Source organism: Haliaeetus leucocephalus, unplaced genomic scaffold, assembly GCF_000737465.1.
Source record: "Haliaeetus leucocephalus isolate CR32 unplaced genomic scaffold, Haliaeetus_leucocephalus-4.0 Scaffold984, whole genome shotgun sequence".
NCBI classification, from domain to species: domain Eukaryota; kingdom Metazoa; phylum Chordata; class Aves; order Accipitriformes; family Accipitridae; genus Haliaeetus; species Haliaeetus leucocephalus.
The window spans coordinates 1,150,238-1,172,112 of record NW_010973420.1 but is presented as its reverse complement, the minus strand read 5'-3'; positions in this window follow the sequence as shown (position 1 = coordinate 1,172,112).

Below are 21,875 nucleotides of genomic sequence, written 5' to 3'. Positions count from 1 at the left end.
AGTAAATAAACAAAATTGTCCCAGACTTAAAGCTTGGCCACAACCTGTGTAGTATAAGAAGTAAGAAGTCTTCCCCCTGACTAGGCTGGGGTTTAGATCTAGTTTTAAGATCTGCTTAATAAAACCAAGCTCCTGAATTTCTTTTCTGCAGCTTCGATTCATATATATCTGAACAGAAGCACCCAGACAAGATAAAACTTTGCATGGGATGGGCAGAATGAATGAGATGAAGATTTTTCTTTTAATCCATTATAAAGTGTGTGGTACAGGATGAGGGGAAAGACGGAGGGACTGATTTCTGGACTTTGGCTTCTCATGGTGATTTTTCATGGAATAAATGAACTCCGATACCAGTAAAAGTAACTTTGGTTACTTGCCCTTGAAGGATCTGATTATATGGAAGAATGGTGGCTTCCAGAGATACATATTCAAGAGATTGCAATCTCCTGAAAGTGCTGGAGATTTTAACTGTGATTTATTTCTACAGCAAAACCCTGAAGTTTGGCATAAAACTTTTCCTTGCTATTTTGATTGTTTTTAGAAGGGAAAGGAAAGCCAAAAACATGGCAAGAGAGCAGATTTGAGTATTAATAAAGATCAGTGTCTGTAGTTGGAATAAAATGGTCTTTGCAAGTCAGGGTGAAAAGGGCTGCAGCTGGAGAAGTTTATATGTCAGGAGATTTAATTTATCTTAATTCAAGGTGGCAATAAATGGTGGAGGTAGAACTGTCAAGTTAGGCAAGACCTATCAAAAGGGGTTGCAGGTCTTCAGCACTGCTGGATCTTTCAGTCATGGTGCAATGTCTTTCTATAAGTTCTGTTTGAAAGGCAAATGCAAGCTACTGGGCTCAGTGCAAGAATCAGTAAAAATCTGTAAGTCCTGCCTATTAAAGGGCCTTATTATATTACTGTATGCTCCTATTTATATTTTGTGCTGTAGCTTTTGTGTTGACGTGGGACCTGCCTAAAAGTGTGCTATGGCAGCTATAGCTGTGTCTGCAGATTCTTGTTAAATAACTTGCTGAAATACCATAGATAGATATCTCCCAGACAATTAAAACTTGATTTCAGTATATCAAAGCCAATTAGCTGACTACTTATATTAAAGAGATAAGCCACTTAATAGGCCTAAACTTCTTTTTTCCTTTTTGCTACGTGTGATAATTCTGGAAATCAAAAGCTTTTATAAAATTAGTTGAAGATCTTCATAACAATCGAAAGCAAGGACTTTTTGTAGCATGTATAAAGCATAGTATGATGGGATGCTGAAATTGTTGCAATAGGTATTTTCGCATACAGTAATACAGACAATGTTCTGTCCAAGTGAGGAAAAGGTAGGGAAGAGGAACACGAAAGCCAAAATCAAGAGATTCAAGATGCTAAATTCTATGCAAACTGTGAAAAAATATGTCTTCAAAATCTTCAGAGCAAAAGAGTATGGGGAAGCAGCTCTATAATTACTCCAATCAGATAGTATGCCAACAAAAAAGGAACAATTAGTGATGTTTCCCAGTCAGTAGATATTTCTCCTTAACCGAGTGATCTATTGCAGAGATATGTAATTAGGACCACGTAATAATAGGTTTGGTAACTCTATCCCTGTCAAAAAGGGAAGAAAATCCATCCTATTGATAATTGCAGGTTTCTCTGTGTCTCACTTCTTTCCATCCTCCTTTTCCCCTCATCAGATTCTTTAAACATGCCTGGCTTTTGGCTCACCATATTTTAGTTTGAGTCAGTGAACACGTTTATAGATGGCATTCAATGAGTTAACAAAAAAATAAGAGTCTTAGCCATATAATTCAGAGACAGAAGTTCCTACCTTGTAAGGTCGGAATGAGTAGAAGCTTAAAAAAACCACCCTGTGATAATTTCAAAACTCCTGTTTGCTGCCCTTTAATTTTCAATTTTTTTTTTTTTTTTTAATATAGACATTACTTTTTGAGAAACCAAGTGTCACTATAGGAAACAATGTGATCTGATCGAATAAACACCCCATCCCAGCTGTTTGCCTGTGTGCTGTATAGGGAATGTTACTAGGAAACAATACAAGGATTCAGACAGCAAGTTTTCTTATATAAAGAAATAAGATATAACAAAACCACTCTCTGATCTCTTGTCATCTTACCGAATGCTTTGGTTGAAGATGCAATACTACCAGTGAAGTATTCCTTCTGCAAAAGTATAACAAGCTTTCAAGTGGAAGGACACTGGACCCAGTTGATGCATAGCCAAAGACTCCCTAATTTGCATGTAAATTGATGACATGATGGCAGATATTTCATTGCTTAAAAAAAGAAATCCTGAATGACAGATGACATTGAACATACAAGAAGTGTCTTGATGCCTGCCGTGAACAAATGCACACAGAAGGAACCCTGTATGTGATTTTTACAGGCTAAATATCATAAAACCTGACAATTTTAGCAATTGAATTTGTCAGTTTGTAACAACCTATAAATGCTGGGGTAAAAGTGATGCAGGTCTTTCAAGCTGTTGACTTCAGTAAAGTTTGAGCATTATATCTAGGACTCTGTAATGGGATTTCAGAATTAAATCTCCAGGTTAAAAACACAAAAAGATGATACCAATTCCTGGGTGAAGACCTTAACTGCTATTCCCAGGAAGAATAACCATTTTGCTGCGCTAGATCTGATGACAGGGGTGAACTGCATGGCATCTTAAGTCATTCTTGAGATCAGCCAGACACACTATTGAAAAAATTTAATTAAGAAAGAAAATTTTGCTTTCTCACTGCAAAAATACCTCCCCCCACAAAAGTTACACAGCCTGGCACTAACTCATATTCTTTTGGAGGAAATTGCTTTTGCTGCAGGTTGCAGAGTACTTGATGGGCATCAATTATAAGTAGGCAGGCTTACTGCTTGCTTATGTTGGAGTTCTTGGCACTAACTTGGTGTTGGTTCTTGCTTCTTGTTGGAGGAATTCTTCTAATGTTGCCCATAAGACACAGGCCTGAAATGCACCAGCTTCACACCTGAATTCATCCAGTATTGACAGGGTGCAACAGATGAAGTGTGATGAGTTGTACATGCCTTTTAGTGACACCTCTGCATGCACATTGCCTGCAATCTCCACCTCCCCCCTAACTGCTCTTTTGGTGGCACCTTGTTTTAGTAGTTTGCAATAGTTGCCATTTTATTTGTTTCAATAATCCTGATCTCGTTAGTTCTCAGCTGAGACCCATGTACAACCTAGGTAGATAGTACCATAACCTGGGTGGTAGGAGGTGCTCCCAGGTGTGAACCTGCTGCCCTAGATAGTGTTAATGGTCAGGGTGGGCTACTGGCCAAACTTTATCTACTCTAATACTGGTGAAACAATGACTGTGCACTTCTCCTGGCATTCATGGAAAAAGGTGTCAGAGGAAGCCATTTGTTGTGCACAGGTTGTATCAGTGCTACAAATCACCTGAGCTGTGCTGCGTATTCTTGAGCACCATCTACTGGTGCTATTATTGGAATATTAATAGGTATTTGTGACAGCGTATGTTGTTTGGCTGCATCTAAAACCTTAACCATATGACATCTGCAGCTTTCCTAAGTAAAGCCAGGTTGGTGAAACAGAAATCTGCAGCTGTTTACATTATAAACTAGAAATCTGACTTCATTACTTGAAAGAAAGAAAGACCTTCCCTTGGTATTACTCTTACTAGTAGTTCCTTCCTTTCCCAGAAATAACATCTCACTTCTCCTTTATGAGGATGACATGAAGCTGTCTTTAAATAAACAAATAAAAAACCTCAAGTAATGTCACATGTAGAGCAAAAGTCAATTTTCATCTTTGCAGATCCACAGACAACTGGTAATGCAAGGGACCTCAGGAGGCCGTGTCCTCCAGTCTCTTCTTCCAGAGTAGGATTGATCTTCATTTTCAATCTGACTGCGAGATCATGAACAAAACAAGGAAGCAGTTTCATGCATGACCTACTGTGATTAGGAGCCAAAGCCAGCTGTTATAGCACCTACCAGTTCTGCCAGGCTGGCAGCTGGTAGGGTTGCCTGTTAGGTGCTGTAACCGCATCGCATGTTAGTGCTACTTCCATAAAAGTCTTTCTGTAGCACTGATTGCAACACGTTGTAGATTCTGCATTCTTCATTGTATTTATTCACATCATCTAGTCTATTTTACATCTGTTGTGCAATCTTTTTACTAAAGAGTAACAACTGACATTACATTTCTGCAGATAGAAAACAGGTATGAGAGATACAGGATGATTTAGTTGAAGGATATTATTGGCCAGTTATGACTTGCTTCTCTTTTTTTAATGTGCAGGTAATAACAATATGTAATGAAAAGGAATAGATACTTTCAGTCTTCTAATTTGCCATTGACTTGGGTTTAACCCAATATGTTCTTTTAACTAGAAGTGTCATCTGTCAACATCTGAAGTATTTTTTCACTTTACAGAACAAGCAAATGAGTGAGTCTGTTTCTAATGCTAATATAGGAGAGCTTGTTAAACAAAATGCAGAGTTATACTAGCATTAAAACAAAAATCAGCTCTCCAAAAACATAAAGAACAAGATAGACTTCCAACTACATGACATCTTTTTCCTGGAAAGATCTATTACCAATAAAAGATTTTTACAGTAGCTTCTGAAATAAATTACTCAAAGTTAACAAAAATTGTGTTCAAGTTACACAAAGTGGCAGATAAAAATAGAGAGAAGGGATTTTTATTCACAAATTAATTTGCAGTTTGATTCTCTTAGCTTACCTTTACATTAGGAAACAGACTGTTAGGAGTCCAAAGCATGTACCTGCCAGTTGTTTCCAGGAGGAGTATTAGACCTCCTGTTATATGACCCAGTAGCAAGGATTTTCCTTTGAGGGGGGCTCCATTCCCAGAGAAGTACGTGGTTGTGCTGGGCATCTTAAAAATATGATTTCTTGTAAGTATAATAATAGAGACTCAACTGTACTCTAATATCCAATAGCATGGTGATCATAGCTGCCTGAAAGCAGTTTAGGACTTCCTAAATTTGTTCAAATAAGTAAGCATCATCTTTCAGAAAATTACCTACAGAATTCAATATAGATTATTAGAAGACAGATCATATAAACAGTATAATAGTATAGCTTTCATCCCCATAATCTTTGTCCCTCCGGTGTTCTTAGATAACTGACTCAAAACAACCATAACCTGACTCAAATCTTTTCAGAGAGAACCAGGATCTTTGTTCCTAGGGCTATTTCTTCCTTTTTTTCTTTCGTCACTAAAAAAAAAGTAAGCCAAGAATATTATTCTTCTGAATTCCCAAACTTCTTGTTATGAATGTAATTCCTTCCATTACTACAATGATAACAATCTATACTTGCTCTCCTACTGTCAGCAGTAATGCTCACCTCTGAAGTACTGCAGCCTGCAGAGATAAAATTTTGCCATCTTGCTCCACAACTCATACTTTGTTTCTCCAAACAGGGAAATGGCTCATTTGAAGATGCTGCACTTTCAAGCGTGTTCACTTTGGTATAGAATTTTTTCCTTCTGAATTATTTGTGATCTAACAAAAACAATCAGACTAGTGATTCTGCTTTGACCTCAGTTCCACTAATGATATATTGATCTTTATGTTTCTGTGTATATCCACACATTTAACTCATATAAAAATTGGCCCTTTCTGCCCTCTAACTTTGGGATTACAGTTAGTAGGTTAATTCCAGTGGTGATTCTTGACTGGAGGGTCTTGCCTTGACCATGTCTCCTAACAGCTAGTCAGCTTGACTATAAAATTCTGGGAGTAACATTTGGCAATGCATACAGCATGAAAGGGAGTGGAAAGATCCAGCAGAGTTCAAAGAAAGAATAAAGTGGTTACAGCTCATTCAAGTTCAGATTGAACTGTCTGTCAGCTTCTGGTTACTGTTTGCTGTGTACTATCTTTTTCTTTTTTTTTTTTCCTGTTTTGATGTAAAAGATGCATTACATGCAGAAAATAATGTGGAGGTATTTATAGAGAAGATGCTTTGATAAGAATCTAATCAGCAGTTTATGTCATAATTTCCTTCAGCTCTTTCTTAAGCCTTACAAGTACACTAGTCCAAGTAAAACATGCTGTGGTAAAGTTCTTTTCTGATGTACCATTATAATGTTTCGTTAATTGTAACACAATAAGGAAATCTTTTAGAAATCTATAGGACTATATATTATCTTGGAGTACTGGGGAAACTTTTTAACACCCAGTCGGAGGAAGGTGTTTTTAATCTGTTTTCACATCTGATGTACAAGCAGAAACTGAGCTGATGTTGCTCTTGAAAATGGAGCATATGCATCAAATCTTGCCTTGGTGTGAGGAAAAGCATCTTCCAACTGAAACGGACACTTCATGCTTGTCCAGCTGAGTTTAGTTGGGCTGTAGAGTGTTCATGTTCATTGAAACTTTCTAGGGAGAAATAGAGGAGAAAAATGCTAACTTTACAGATAGAGAACTAATACAAAGCAATGCTGAAAGCCTCAAGGCAGAAGTAGCTGTCAAAAGCCTGTAACCTTGCTGGCTTTTGGGGTTTTCTGCTATTGCTTTTATGTAGGGTCTTCCACTTCCAAGTATACGTTTTTACTATTGATATCCTGAGACAAACTGTGGAAGGACCCTGATCCTTTTGTGACTGGAACTGATTTTTTGTGTGTGTCAATAACATGTATATGGAATGACTTGCAATGCAATAAGAAACCTATCAGTGTCGGTGAGAGCTGTAGAGAAAGCTGCTGAGATAAAATAAGAGTTTCTAGCCTGCAAAGTGTCACAGTTCAGGCACTTTTGTACTGTTGCTTCTGGGTATCACACACTAAAATTCACACCAGAAATGGCTGCCTGCTCTGTGAAACATCCCCAGATACTCGTCTTGTCTGAACTGCAGAGTCAATGTGCTTGCATTCGTTATGGTAGAGTTAACATTGCACGTGCATTGAGGCTCAAGAATTAGGCGTACTCCCTACTACTTCTCTACAAAAGAGGACCTGTAGCTCCTGATAGTCTTCCCTACCTATTGATAGGCATTAAAAGATGCTGTCTTCTTTCCTGATCTCTGCATTAGCATCTTTTAAACTAACCTGTGCAGCTCCCAGGGGAACAAGATGTGCTGCTTGGGATACATATACTGAGAAGCTGGATTCTTGTTAAAACCTAGGTACACCTTATATTGCACCTTACCTTATGACAACGAGTGCTTTTCTGTCAGCTCACCTTAGGGGTAGCTTTATTAGTAGATGGCCTTTAGGCATAAAAGAATAGTTACTTATAAACATAGATATGCAAAGAAGCTATAATAAGAAATAAGTTGCTTAGATCACGTTGGAATCTCCTTACAACCTTAAGTTGAAGTTCTTGTCTTATGTCTGTCTATTGCTCCCCTACTAAAAACCAAAAACTTTCTCGCTATCCCAAGTTCAGTCTAGTCTTGGTCACTGCAGTTCAGTGAGACAGGACTTATTATTTCTACACGCTTATTCTTCTCTGGGCCTTTGACTAACAGTTCCATTGTGTTTCTTAGTTAACACATTCTTGAGTTCAGCCTGTGCATCTCTGCTAGTCTTTTGATATTCTTCTTGCAAAGTCCTATGCAGCAAATTATGCATCTGCATGGATTACATGTTCCTCTTGTGCCTTTTTATTGGGTGTTTTTCCTGCCAGTTTTCTGTAAAGATCAGTGCTACTGTTGCACGTGGCAAATTTGAGAAAATTGAGAAATGTCTCATATAGCTTCATTCTTGGCCTGATTCACATTGCAGTTAGACCCAGTCAAGTGGGAAGAGTCACATCCTAGTGCAGAAGGCTGGAGCTGTACAGCAGGACTGGAATTATCAGCAGTATCAGAGTCCTCTGTGGGGATTAGGCATGCTGGCAACCCTTGAGCTTTAACCAGCACCACCTGCCAAAGTGGGTTACCTGGCCTGGGTTCAGAGCACCACTTCACTTGAGCTAGAAAATCCTGTCTGCAGACAGTGTCAGATTAAGGTAATGCCTGCATACTTCATGGGACTAAAGCTACCGTGAGACCTTTATGAGAAATAGTGACCCGTGATCTGCCTGCGTGCGAGGCAGGAATATGCAGGACCACTGTCTACAAGGTACTCCAGGCCACTTAAGTTTGTAGATCACAACCCTTGTTGTGTAGTGGGCATTAACTGTTTGTGACCCAGAGTGGGGTCAGAAAGTAAACCCCAACCATTTGGCACCCAACTTTCTCATTTTAGTCAGAAGATGGTCGTTGGAGTGAGTTTACAGCTGTTTTCAGTAATAGAAATCTGCAGCCCTCCCACAGAGGTGAAAAAGAAGATGACTGCTATCGCCCTTGCTGCCCCAACATTTCTTAAAGGTGAAAGCATTTACTGGAAAGTGAACATAATTTTAGGTCCTCTCCCACTGCCTATATGCAACTACAAACAAAATAGCTGCAAGTGAAATAATTAGCCACTGGTGTACTGCAGGTAGTCAGGTGCTAGCTATGAAGTTTTGTCAATGCCAAACTCTTTGTTTACACACACAAAAAAGGAGATAAATAAAGACATATTTGCATGAATTTTAAACTGAACCTCTGAAACAATTAAGTGGAGCTGAACAAGTTCATAAAACAAAGACTAATGACATGTCCCCCACACTGCTTGGCTGTGTGCCCCCATTGATTGACTTGTAGAATGTTACAGGCGTTAAGTTGGTATTTTTCATTAGTTGCGATGAAATATGAGAATCTCTTACCATTCCCTCTGTTCAGTTCTGCCTTATTCTTGTAACTAAAGCTACCCATTCATTACAAGAAATCATTATTTATTTGTGTGCAGGAAAGAATCAAGGCTACTTCACAAATTCTAGTCCTCCCATAATAGCTTGATTCCTTTTACCATTCACCTTTTCAGTATATATTACTGAAGTTTGTCTTAACCATACAGGAAAGGCTAATCATATAATAATGCTCTTGTAGACAAGAGGAAAATGCCAGCCTTGTTTTCAACAAAAGTGTTTCAGGAATTGCTTCTCACTCTGATTTTCTTCCCTGTGTGAATCAAACGTAGATTGTGTGCACCTACCAGTTACAGAGCTAGGTTTTAGTAAAGCCTGTTCTAGTGTCCACCTTAAATTTTATTTAGAATAACATGAAACGATGCTGTGGATATAACCCTGAAGGCAACTACATGTGAAGTCATTTATCACCAAAAAAAATGTGAGGAATGTTGAAAATAAAGTTAACATTCATAGTCATATTTTCATGTAGTGCTAAAGGCATTTTTCTTTGTTCTCTAAGCATTTTCCTTTCTTTTTACTCTTCATTTGTTTGATACCAAAACTGCTACTGTGTCAAAAAGCAACTCAAAATTATTTCTCAAAATGTGAAAAACTTGTAAACTTAAGAATATTAAGAACCAGCCATCTTCCCATTTTCCCCACACCTTCCCGCAGCCTGAGCTTTTGTTGCTGCCTCATGATACATCAAAAACAAGCACTTATGCCAAGGTCTAAACTGCCAGAGCCCACTCTTGATACTTGTCATGGCATAAACGCAGACAGTTGTGTGTGTACACAGTTTTGGCAGTCCAGAGCAGACACATGATGGGACAGTAATGTAGCTTTAGTCTCAAAACTGCGATAGCAGTCTGGTATCCGCAGTTGGCAGCCAACTCAGCAGTCTGTAGGGTTTCTTGTGGTGGTATTATTATTAGCACAAATAATGGGAGAAGCCCTCCAGGGCAAGGAGGGGTTTGGTTTGGTGTTTTTTTTTAATGTGGTTCTGCTTACAAGAATTGCTGCTGTAAGTAGCTAATTGTTAATATGAACTATATTCTCCAAGTGTGTGCATGTGCCTAGTTGTGCATCGTAGCTTACTGATAAAACACTTCCTTTCCTTTAACCTCCCAAATCCTCTTAGCTGAATGGAGAAGAACTACATTTGAATCTACTTTCTGTATATAATTGCCAAGTATATTCTCAACTGTGTGTGTAGAGGCAGCATGGATCCAAGTGAAATCACTGGTAGGAGGTGGTGTAATATCAAGCTGAGTGCAGCACGAAAGAGAAGGAGGATGAAAAAAGCTTGAAACCTTGTGAAACTGCAGTGATTTGATTTGGAATGAGTGTGAAGAGTAATCACAGGCACCGAGCCGCTTTTCAGAAGCAATGGCTCTTCCAGCCAGACATAAGGTTTTAAAGTGAAGTTTCTGTCATGTGTACCCTGCTTGCTGTGTGGCTGGTGTGGAAAGATACTGCAGCCTAAGGCTGTATTGCAGCGGCTGAAGAATAGAAAATTGGTTGTGCAGCCGTGAAGGTGGAATTACAAATCAGAAAGCCTCGGGATTAAGATTCCGAAGGAGTAGAGTTTAATTACAACAAGCTCTCTCAAGCATTACTACACAACTTGCAGCAATGTACACAATACTAATATATGCTAACAGGCTGCTATACAAGTTGTTCTACCATTTGGCAATACAATTTTAGAAACACGTTTTACTGACTGCGCTATCTCTTAAAGGGCCAGCTGGGAACAAACTTTGTGTGGCTCAGAGGACCCCCTGAGCAGCCTGTGGTGGTGTCTTGTCTGCGACTGGGCTTTTAATCATTATGGTAATAGAGCTCACTAACAGGAGACACTGAAAAACTGTTTAATTGTTTCTGTTTAGGATTACCTGGTATATCTGAAGAGTGCAAAGCAGTAGCTGAAAAACTAGTGGCTTACAGAAAGCTTAAACTGACTGTGTTCCAAGTCAAACACAATGAGTGGTAAACCCAATGGAATGTGAAAGAAATTCATACCTTAGTGAACCATAAACAGAATCACTGATGATAAAATTTAATCAAAATGTAACATTGCCTTCGGGATTCAGATCCAGTGTCTTTTGATGATTAGCAGGATTATCAAATGTAGATGCTCTGTTGAATACCATAATGTTGTAACGTTGCACTCTATGGAACATCAATGCCAGAAATAATTTAACACCTGTACATAAATCATTTTGCAATTATCTTTTGGGAATTATTTTATCTTAATCTTTTTATTTTGTTCCAAATAGAATTAGAGAGGAACACTGAAAGATGACACTAGGTGAAACAGAGGAAGGATAGGAGCACTGTCAGGTTATATAAACTAAGCTAAATGTCTGTTTTCCATTATTTAATTTTTAGATTGACATGCAGCTTTGGCTAAGGGTTGTAAAACAGAATTGGTTTGTGTGTGTATGTGCATATAGTTAATTAAATGAAACTTTTAGCAACAGCAATATTGAAAATATATGTTCTGCACTCTTTAGCATTAAGGAGGAGGATATTAAGGGTGGAAAACCTTGAGCCTGTTGATCCTCCTTTCCCTAAAGCAAAACAGCCATTTAAGTTTGGGACTTAGAAAATTATCAGTCAGAAGTTACAAAAAACTATTCTCTGATCAGGGAACAGAAAAGAGACAAACTTAATTCTTCCTAACATTAAGAGGAGCTGGAGGTATAAAACCCCTGTGCAATAAGAGAAGGATAACCGCCCCGGGTAACCTTTCAAAGTGGTGCTGAGTGAGTCATTGATGTTAATGGAAACTTTGTGGCTAAATCCCCTATGTAGTCCTTTGAAAGCCTAACCCCCATTTTTGGAACGATATAACGATGGACTGTATTTACAGAACTATATAAGATAGAAATAATTTATTACATTTCAGTGCACTTTGATTATGTTTTAGTATTTGATCGGCTTTGTTTCAGCAGTGTTTTGAAAGTGAATTCTTGAAACCCTATTGCAAACCACTTTATTTTCTGCTCTGCATAATCACTTTGTAGTAAAATCTACAAGTGTTTAATAGTCACATTAATGATAAGAAAGCAAACTGTAAAAGCAACAATGTAGATGTCACTTTATATTAGGCCAAAAGAATGACAAAATGCCTCACTCAGAAAGTGTCAATAAATAGCAGGCCAAACTCTGCCCCGACATATTTTCATGCATGCTCATACAAACACATGAAATACCAGCAACTAGCTTTTGTATTTATGTAAATGCTCTGTAACTTTCTGTACCTGTTTTTCATAGCAAGGTTTTCCCCTTAGTGTAGAAGGGAAAGTAAGCAGGCTGTACAAAGGGAAAATAGGAAGTAAAAACTAAGCCTTGGTGATGATGGCTGCCCTTTTAAAAGAAAAGGAAAAAATTTCTCTGGCCTATTTACTAATTTACAAATAGTGGAATGGGGAAGTTAAATTAGTTTTCTAAGAAATACTGTGAGTTCTTTGAATGAGACATTCTCTCTGGAGGTGAAGAGGAACAATCCTCAGTGGCTAGCACAGCCTTTATCTTAAGACTGTGTTTTCAGTTGTCAAAATTTGACCAAACTTAGAAATTCTCTAAGGACGAAATAACTATGCAATTCTTGTGCCATTCAGTGATTTATTTTATTTTCATTTCTTCCTATAATATTTCCATACAAATGCCTCAGTCTTGTCTGAGAAGAATTAAATATTTCTGTCCATGTGAAAATCTTAAATTGAGACATTTCAGCATGTCTGAGCTTTGAAGAAGAGACTTTTGAAAGTGAAGGGGAAGAAAACTTTTGGTGTAAACATTTGCCAGGCTTGACAATATTGTGTTTAGAAAATATACACTTAACATGTCTCTGTTGGGTCTATACAGAGTTCTAGCAAAGCCACACACTGAGCTATCAAATTTATTAAAATGCAGAATAGTTTGTTGAATAAATATAAGCTATGCTATGGACTAAACAAGAAAAAATTCTGGTGTTTTGGTTTGGGTTGTTAGGTTTTTTAAGTATGTTTCTCTATTGTTAAAACTGTAATAATAGACGTGCACAGGAAAGCTGTTACAAATTCTGGCATATTAAATCTTCATTTCTGATTAATTTTCTAATTAAGCAATCTTAAGTTATGTTCCATTTATCTAAGTCTTTCAGTAATTATTATGTAGTGGGTTTTATATGGACTGTTCTCAAAAGTCTGGACAAATACTGAAGTTGTCTTTGCTCTTCTTTTCTGGAGAGCCTTATGGCAGTCATGGCAATTACAGCACTCCAAAATATCACTTCTTCTCAAGGGCCTCCTGATGCCCTATGATGGATGTGTGCTGAAATAGTCAGCTTGTTCTTGTTCACCAGCTCAGTACTGTGCAGGTTTCAGCTGCTTGCCTTTGCAGAAGTTGCTTTCAACTTGTATTTAGATACAAAGAGCTTCTATATCTTTGTCGTGGTTTAACCCCAGCCAGCAACTAAGCACCACGCAGCCGCTCACTCACTCCCCCCCATCCAGTGGGATGGGGGAGAAAATCAGGAAAAGAAGTAAAACTCGTGGGTTGAGATAAGAACGGTTTAATAGAACAGAAAAGAAGAAACTAATAATGATAACACTAATAAAATGACAACAAATCCAATAAAAGGATTGGAATGTACAAATGATGCGCAGGGCAATTGCTCACCACCCGCCGACCGACACCCAGCCAGTCCCCGAGTGGCGATTCCCCACCCCCCCTCCGCCCCTTCCCAGTTCCTAAACTAGATGGGACATCCCATGGTATGGAATACACTGTCGGCCAGTTTGGGTCAGGTGCCCTGGCTGGGCATGAGAAGCTGAAAAATCCTTGACTCTAGTCTAAACACTACTGAGCAACAACTGAAAACATCAGTGTTATCAACATTCTTCACATACTGAACTCAAAACACAGCACTGTACCAGCTACTAGGAAGACAGTTAACTCTATCCCAGCTGAAACCAGGACATCTTCAAACTTGGAGAAGGGTTTCAGTGCTTTAGACTAGCTGAAAAAGTAAGTTTTAATGAAGACCATTATACCTCCCCACAAACGTTGCCTTGCTCGCTCTCTTCACTACCTAGTTAATGTATATGTAATGAAACATAAAAATTCAACCAAAATAATCAGAAGTGCAAAAAAAATCATATCTCTTATTAAAAAAAAAGAAGTGGTGTTTTTGTTTGGGGTTTTTTTTGTAGTTTGTTTTTAAGTGATGCAATAAGAATGTCATAATTGCCAGAGCAGACTGAACAAGCGATGATCAGCCCATCTGTTACTTGTCCCACAGTGAGCCTTTCCACACCCTGCACAGGATCAGGAAACTGTAGATTGAAGCCTCTATTGAGCATTTGTCCTGAACTCTGGACAACTGCAAGGCTTGGATGCCTCATAGAAATATTGTACCACTGAGAACTACAGATAGGGTGACCTCCTTATATAGAAAATTTAACGTATGTTTAGTTTACTTACAAGCTCTTTGCCTTCACCAAATAATACAGCGTATGTGGCAGTAAAATTCAATGTAAAAAGAGGGGAGAACGTATTAATATAGCTTATAATAGTGATACTCTCTGATCAATTATAGATTTTAAAATGAAGTGTAAAATATCAACCTAACTACTATTAACATAGCTTATGCAAATCTATGATCAGTGATGGAAACATTATACCACACTCAGTGTAAAGTAAGAGTAGAGAAAAGCCTTTTTAATTTGAAATAGAGATTAAACAGAAGAACACTGCTGAAGAGGCAAATGCTGTATACCCATGGGATTTCTTCACAACATTAGTGCACGAGTTAAGAGGTTGCTTCAAATTTTTCTATATCCCACTAGGATTTTGACAATTTCTTAGTTTACTACAAAAGTGCCTATACTAGACTTCTAGCATGGGTTTCATTGTCAAGATTTGGTTTCCCCACCATCATTTACATTTTCACTAAGCTTTAGAGGCACTGTAGTATGGAAAAATGGTGGTTTAAGTTTGAAGGATGTCTGACTGACCTCTGAAACATCTTTGAACAGTACTTGAGGAAGGCAGTGAAGGGAGTTAAGAATAGAACTGAAATTCCCTGAATTCCATTCTTTTGCCTCTTTCTCAGGTCAGCCACTTTCGATGTACGTTTTCTCCAAGTGTTTGCATGACTTCAGTTTTAGGTACACAATTTAGGGCTCTGACAGAGGGGTTATGGCAATTCTTGCATTGCAGCATAAGGCAATACCAACCCCAGCTATACCCCTGCCTTATCCAGGAGGGACTCTTCTACCACTTCAGTTCACAGTCCAATGACTTGGTTTGAATGGATGATGAAGTAGACTTGATTTTAAAATGCCAGGTGAAACTGGAACATTGGAGGCAGTAGTACAAGTTCTCTTAATTACGGCACAGCAATAGTCAGTTTTCATGAACAGGTAGCAACAAATAGCCGAGGGCTTCTGTTGAGCTCACAGTTTGCAGAATTGTAGGCTTGATTCAAATTTCCCGTTGTTAAGGGTTCAGACACTTTTCGTGATGACTGCAGCTAGAACCATGTATGCTCCACCCACTGGAAAGAAATTAAAGGGGGAGCAGGGCAGAGAACAAAAAAGAAAAGAAACCCCTCTTTATAACATAAGTGAAATTTTAAAATTTAAAGCCAGTTCTGAAAATGTTGATCTAATTGCCTGTCTAAAAAGTGGTCATAATACATAATTCATAATACTGATTCATGAAATATTCTATAAGTGATCACATAGTCTCCCAGGTAGCCATTGATGAGATGTTTGGGGTTTTTTATTAGGCTGGGATTTTTTTTTGCTCTGTTATTAGAACAAATTAAATTGTACAGAAAAATCATGTAAAGTTGTGACTATCCTGTTCCTGCTTTTATGCAGTTCTTGAAAGAAGTTCTAGTCACATGATGTCTAAGCTAGTTGCCAGGACTCCAGACAAATAATAAATTTTCTCTGTTTTGGACTAGTATGTGCCTGTTTTATTGCTTAATTATTTTTTCCAATTAAATAGCAGACAAACTCATACTGAAATAATATTACAAATCAATGCAGAAGGGTTTCAGCTAGTTAAGCTTGCAAGGTTTCAGCACCAGTTAAATTCTGTTATCAGTTTAAGAGTGTTTGGATCAGAGTGGTAGGTCAGTAGTGGTAGCAACTTCTTAAAGTACTCGATGAGGTTTCAGATGTCTTAAGGTTTGTTGGAAATGATAAGTTGTCACCTTAAAGCTTTTCATAGTAATAATATTCCTGTAGCTGGTGATCTCTTGTTGAAATTGGCAGATAGTGACAATCTGCGGCTGCCATTTGAGAGGTTGTTATTCAAGGTTGGATATTTCAGTGTGCTTATAACTGCAGCAATACTTCTGACAAATATCGAAGTTCAGAGTTGGGGAAAGTTTCTCAGCACTTATTTAGATTTCATTGACCTTAATTTACAAATTATTTGTATATATTTATACTATATATATATATGTATGTATTTAATATACAAATTATTCTTATCCTATAGATGGAAATTGAGGCATAGGAATATCACTTAGTATTATTCTTGGAAGTTACTCTTTCTGAACAGAAGGAAGAGGTCACCTACCAAACCAAAAGCAGAACTCCCTGTGTCTGCATTTAGGTGTGTGCCTGAATGTATGTTCATGTGATGCACTTGGATTCAGCCAGCTATGTGTGGTTCAAGCTCATAGGCTTATGAAATGCAACAGTTTGCCCTTACACTGCTTTCTGCAATGTGACAAAAGGCAGCAGTGCTCCTCTTGAAATACCAGCCCTTCAAAGTGATGTACTTGGGCAGCACAGGAGTATGTTTATACTGATTTAGCAAGTATGTGAGGCAGCAGCATAGCAGTGAAGAGCTCTACAGGGAGCTCAAGTGTTGTACAGAGAGGAGATGGAGCGACCTTACTTCACAGTTCACCTTTATACCATGCTGAACACAGAGCTGTCTTTTTAGACTTCCTAGAAAACCTTTTGGGGGCCTACCAGATAGGAGGGACTTGTTTTGTGGCTGTTACTCTGCCCCTTGAGACAACTGTCCAAATTCTTCCCTTCTTTATTATAGAATAGTGTCTTTTGCCAACTCATCCCAGGTCCTCCAGCCTAAGATTTTTGGTGGGGATGTAGAAGGGGAAAGGGAAAAGATCATGTAAAATATTCACTGTATGAATTGAAATCTTTAAAACTAGTAATGATCCTCTCCCTGTGATACCTGGTATCTAAACAAAGTTATACCAGTGTGTGCACAGGCTATGAAAAGTAGCTAGAAAATATCGCTATCTGGGCTTTGCTTTTTTATATGTATTCTGTTTGAAGGAAGTGGGTACATTAAGAGAACCACAGAAAGTTATACATAGTAGATAGGATATGTTAGTTCTTGAATCATTAACACTAAAGACATTTTAAAGTGTTAGCTTCCAACTTAAGGAAAAGTTTAAGTAAACTGCATGTAAAATATCCCCGTGTTTATTCTAGAGTGAAGTGTTGCCTCACTTGACTCTGTAAAAATGCACTTCTTGAAACCGAAAGCTAAACTGAACTGGTTTCATTTATCATATCTGTGAAAGTGTATCATATTTCCTTCTTTCTTTCTCTTTTCCTGGGAGAAAACAGAAGGAAAAGCCTTGATTGTGAGTTAAATAGCGTGTATCCTTTAACTGTTGCACCAAATTGTTTCTTATGTGCTTAATGCATTTACTTTGAATCCAAAGCCTGGAGGTTTAACTTTGGATGCCTTGAAATGAAAGTACACTTTGGTGATGAAGAAGGCATTTGCCTTCAGGTTGGGAAAAACTTAAACTAACGTCATCTCAGCATGATTAGAGCTCGTATGTACTACTGACCTAGGGGCATGCATCAACAGGCAAAAGTCAGCAAAGACAATAAATTCATTCTCTTGCTTTGGAGAATGCAGTTATAACAAGGTGAAAATCCCTCCAACAAGAATAACAAAGGTCATAATTATTTTAGAAACCAAAGGATAAAAATATTTGGGAGTGTCATTACAGTACTTACAATATTCAGAGTATGGGGTGTGTGCAATGACATGAAAAGAAATTATTTTTAATCAATACAAAATTAAAGGTCAGTCTTAGAAGTGAGGCTCAGTTTAAGGAAATTATACCATGCTTATTGGCTTGCAGAGTTTGCACTTCAATTAACCAGTGTAAGTCTGAAGAATCAGGCTTTTAAAGTGCAGAATCCCTATCCTTGTGCCAATTATTAAAGCCAGTCAGTTCAGACTTACTAGCTTTTCAAGAAGGGACCAGCTTTTTGTCTTGTCGTTGTGTAGTGTTAATATCTTGGCCATCTATCTGGCTCGGCTAATTAGCAAAGTAATAACACTGTGCTATTTCCACAGTAGAATTGAATCCTTGTAATAATTTCTAGGCTTGATTCCATTATCATACTGAAAACATGTCGATGTACTACTCTCATTTTTTTCTGTTCCTTCCCCTTTCTTTCTTCCTCAGTAGTTTCTAGTGAGCATTAGAACAGCTGGAGGCAGATGACAATGCATCTCTTTCCTATCAGTAGGGTGAAGGTGACTCCTTGACTTTCAAATATCTACTGTACCAGCTATGCAGACTAGTGAGCTCCCACAGAAATGCTGCACTTCATATGTAAACATACTCTGATTTTCCTGTATCTAGTTTCTGTAGGTGTATGTTGGCATGTTTCCGCTTTGTGTGCATAGGATGTGTGTAGATCTCCATCATGAAGGCTGTAGTGAAATGCACTTGTGTCCACAGAGAGGTTTCTAAAGAGTGCCCCTAGCACAGAAGTGGCCAGGAAACTTTGAGAGTGAGGAGGGGTGGAGCAAAGAAACTGACTCTGGTGGAGTTCAGGCACCTGCAGACTCTGGACGCTCGCTAAAAACCCATTGCAGAGTTTGCATAATTTGCAGCAGTGCTGTGTTCCCTCCGTAGCTGGTTCTGGGGCCAATGGGAGGTGTCAGCGGGTTCAGTGGGACCTTTTTTTTGTAACATAGGCTGCTCCTGCTTTCCTGAACTTGGCAACTAACAGGCATCGCGTCTGCAAGGCCTCGGGCTGCCTCTCTTGGCAGCGTTCTTGCCCATCGGTGACTTGAAGGGAGCTCCACATTTCTCAGCTTGTCTCCTGCAAAACTCCCTCTCACCAGGAACTGCAACACTTGTCCCTAGCCAAACAGCATTTAATCTCTTTAGGGTCTTTTAAGGGCTTGATGTGATACGAGCTCCTTAAGTCATTATACCGAACACTTTTAGAGTATGTTTTGGGATTGAGAAGTGCTATTCAGAAACAATGTAATTCTTGCTGTTGCAACTAAGGAATGACTGAATGATTTTATGTATAAATACACTAAAAGATCTGCATAATGCCTTCAACACATGTATGTTTTTATGATCAGTGATTAGGAATTGGCCTTTTAATTTTAGGTGCCTCTATAAATGAGAACATACAGTTTATAACTTCTAAAACTTCCTTAAACACACTTTAAGGATGTCTTATCAACATCTTTAGAATTAAGAAAACACATCACTCATGTGATCCACTGTTTAAAAACTCGGACCTGGCCTTTCTACCAGAAGACTAATGGGGATAATTTTTTTTTTATTATTTTTTTTTAGAAATTAATGTTAATGCAATGGTATACATCCCTACCTTTCAACAAATTGGAATAGGCCAGCCTTCAAGTACATTTGAGTAAAGCAAGTAAAGATCATAGTCTAATGCTTTTTATTGTAAAATAAATACTTCTACAGTTTGTACTTTGCATGTGGAAAACTGACAGTGAAACTATAACAGTGGCAGCTTGAATAATGAAGGAATGATGACTCAGCAGAAAACTTCACAAGACGCAACAAATGAGAACAATAATGCTGTTCCTTTCTAATCCAGACTTAAAATTTCCAAAACAAGTGAACATTTGAGGCTTGAAAGCCTTTTTAAACTATTGCACTATTGCCCTAGCAATATTGCCTTAGTGAATTTCCATTGAAAATATCTTTATATACTTCACTATTGAGAGCTAAATGGGCTGCAGTAAAAGGTTTCACCATGCTTTGTCCTGGAGGATCAATGTGGAAAAAAATGCATGTTAATATTGCTGAACACGAATTGGAGTGAGGTTAGTTGGCAGTCTGTCTGCTTCTTCCTTATCAGGCTCCTCTTCTGTTAACTCCAGAAGCAGAGGTATGGGCAGACGTGGTGCAGAGGCATCTCAGTAGAGAAGTCACCTAAAGGCTCATTAGCTCCAGCACCAAACACAGACTATGTGCTTTGCTGTGCTGGGTCAGTGTATGGACATGGGGATCTCCAGAGACCTCACCAAGCTCCATTTCAAAGGGGAAAAAAAGAAATACCAATTAGATGCTCTACAAATATTTTGTCTGGGTTAAAGCTAGGGTAACCTGTGCACGTTTGCACTTGTGAATTGCCTAGTTAGTGTTTACAAAGGCGTAAGTGAGCTGAAGTTAATTAGTAGTAATTTAACATGAGCTCAAACTCAAGCCTAGCAATACCTTTGAAGTGATGAAAAGGGAATAAGTCTTGAAGCTTCTGTGAGGAAAAATATCACCAAAGGAGGAGGATCCAGAAGTTTGAGGGCTTAAAAATGTTCTGTAGAAGAAATATCTTCACTGTTGGAAATGTGCTCTCTTCAGAGAAAAATGCAACAGTAGCTGTACCGTCCCCCAGTAACTGATAGTCTTGGGGTTAACTTAATACATTTATGTATTATACTGTGGACAATTTTGTCATTAAAATCTGTCTTTGTCTTGTTACACAGCCAGCCTTAGCAGGACCGTGTGCTGAGCTCTGTTCTCCTGTGTGCTACACCAGAAAGTGTTGGGTTTTACATCTTTAGATCGGCGCTGTGGATGTAGTTAGCTGTGAGAGCATCTGCCAAGCTACAGAGCTGTTCAAATGTCAGCTGGCTTCTTATCTGGCTAGGCTTCAGACACACTTGCTTCCAGGGTATATTAATTTCTAAAGTCAGATTTTTGCCCTCCGTTTTGAGGTTGTATCCTTTGGAATTCCTGAACCCTTTCCAAAAATTTCAACCCCACCCCAGCCAGACCTATCTTTTAGGCTACTCTCTCCATAAGGGGTTGTGAAGACCTGTCATAAACCAGGAGTGGATTTTGTTTCCTCCTCATTTTGCTATGACACTACACTGATGATAGCCAGCTCCATAAGACGGTGGTTTCCTGGGCTTTCTTACCAATGCTGTTAGGCTTGCTGTCACTGCAGGTATCTCTTTCTGCAGATACAGAAGACAGTCTTTTTCTTGCAGGTGCAATAGGTTGTCTAAATTTATATTAAATAGCTGTCTGTGAAAGATGCCTAACCTCTGTAGGAGACCATTTCAAATAAATCAGTATACCTCACCAAAATCCTAGGTGGTTTGGTATCTTTTTCTGATGATCAGCTGTCTGGCGCTGCAGCTCGCTTACCAGTGGTGCTGTGTCCATTCTCTGCACTGAAGAGTTGTATTTGTTTCAATAGGATATGTTTAGCTTTTGGTCTTACTGGCTGAAGGAAACTGTGTACAATTAACTTTGGTTAGACTTGTAAAAATAAAAATATGCTTCTACTTTGCATTCACTGGGACTGCACAATGAGTGACCTACATCAAAGGCAGCTTATAGTACCTTTATTGGAGCAGATCAAATGAATGTTTTCTTCTGCTAGCAAGAATGACCTGATGCAGAGCTTTCTCTTTCAAACATTTCTTACATTTATAACTTATCCAAGAGTCTTTAAAATGTCCCCTATTATTTTTCCTTCAGTTTAGTGTTACGAGGAGCTCCCTCACCCAGTAGTCGTTCTTGGTCCCATGTAATGTAGGAGCATCCTGTGGCACAGACCGCCCCTGCTGAGGGGCCACATTTCCTGGAAGTAACACTAGTGCAAGGCACGGAAATAATGACAACTACCTGTAAAATCTAGGTTGAAAATAAATCCCGTAAATACGGAAGCTTTCTATTACCTTTAACTAGTAAAAGTGCATTGGGTAGAACCTGAGGTATAAATCCTATTGATATACAATAGTGTCTTCTGTATTTCTTCAGAGTTTTTATTTGTGCATGGGGAAGATTAATGGTGTGTCTCTGTGAGGGTTAGGAACTGTAAATGAGCTGAAGAAATA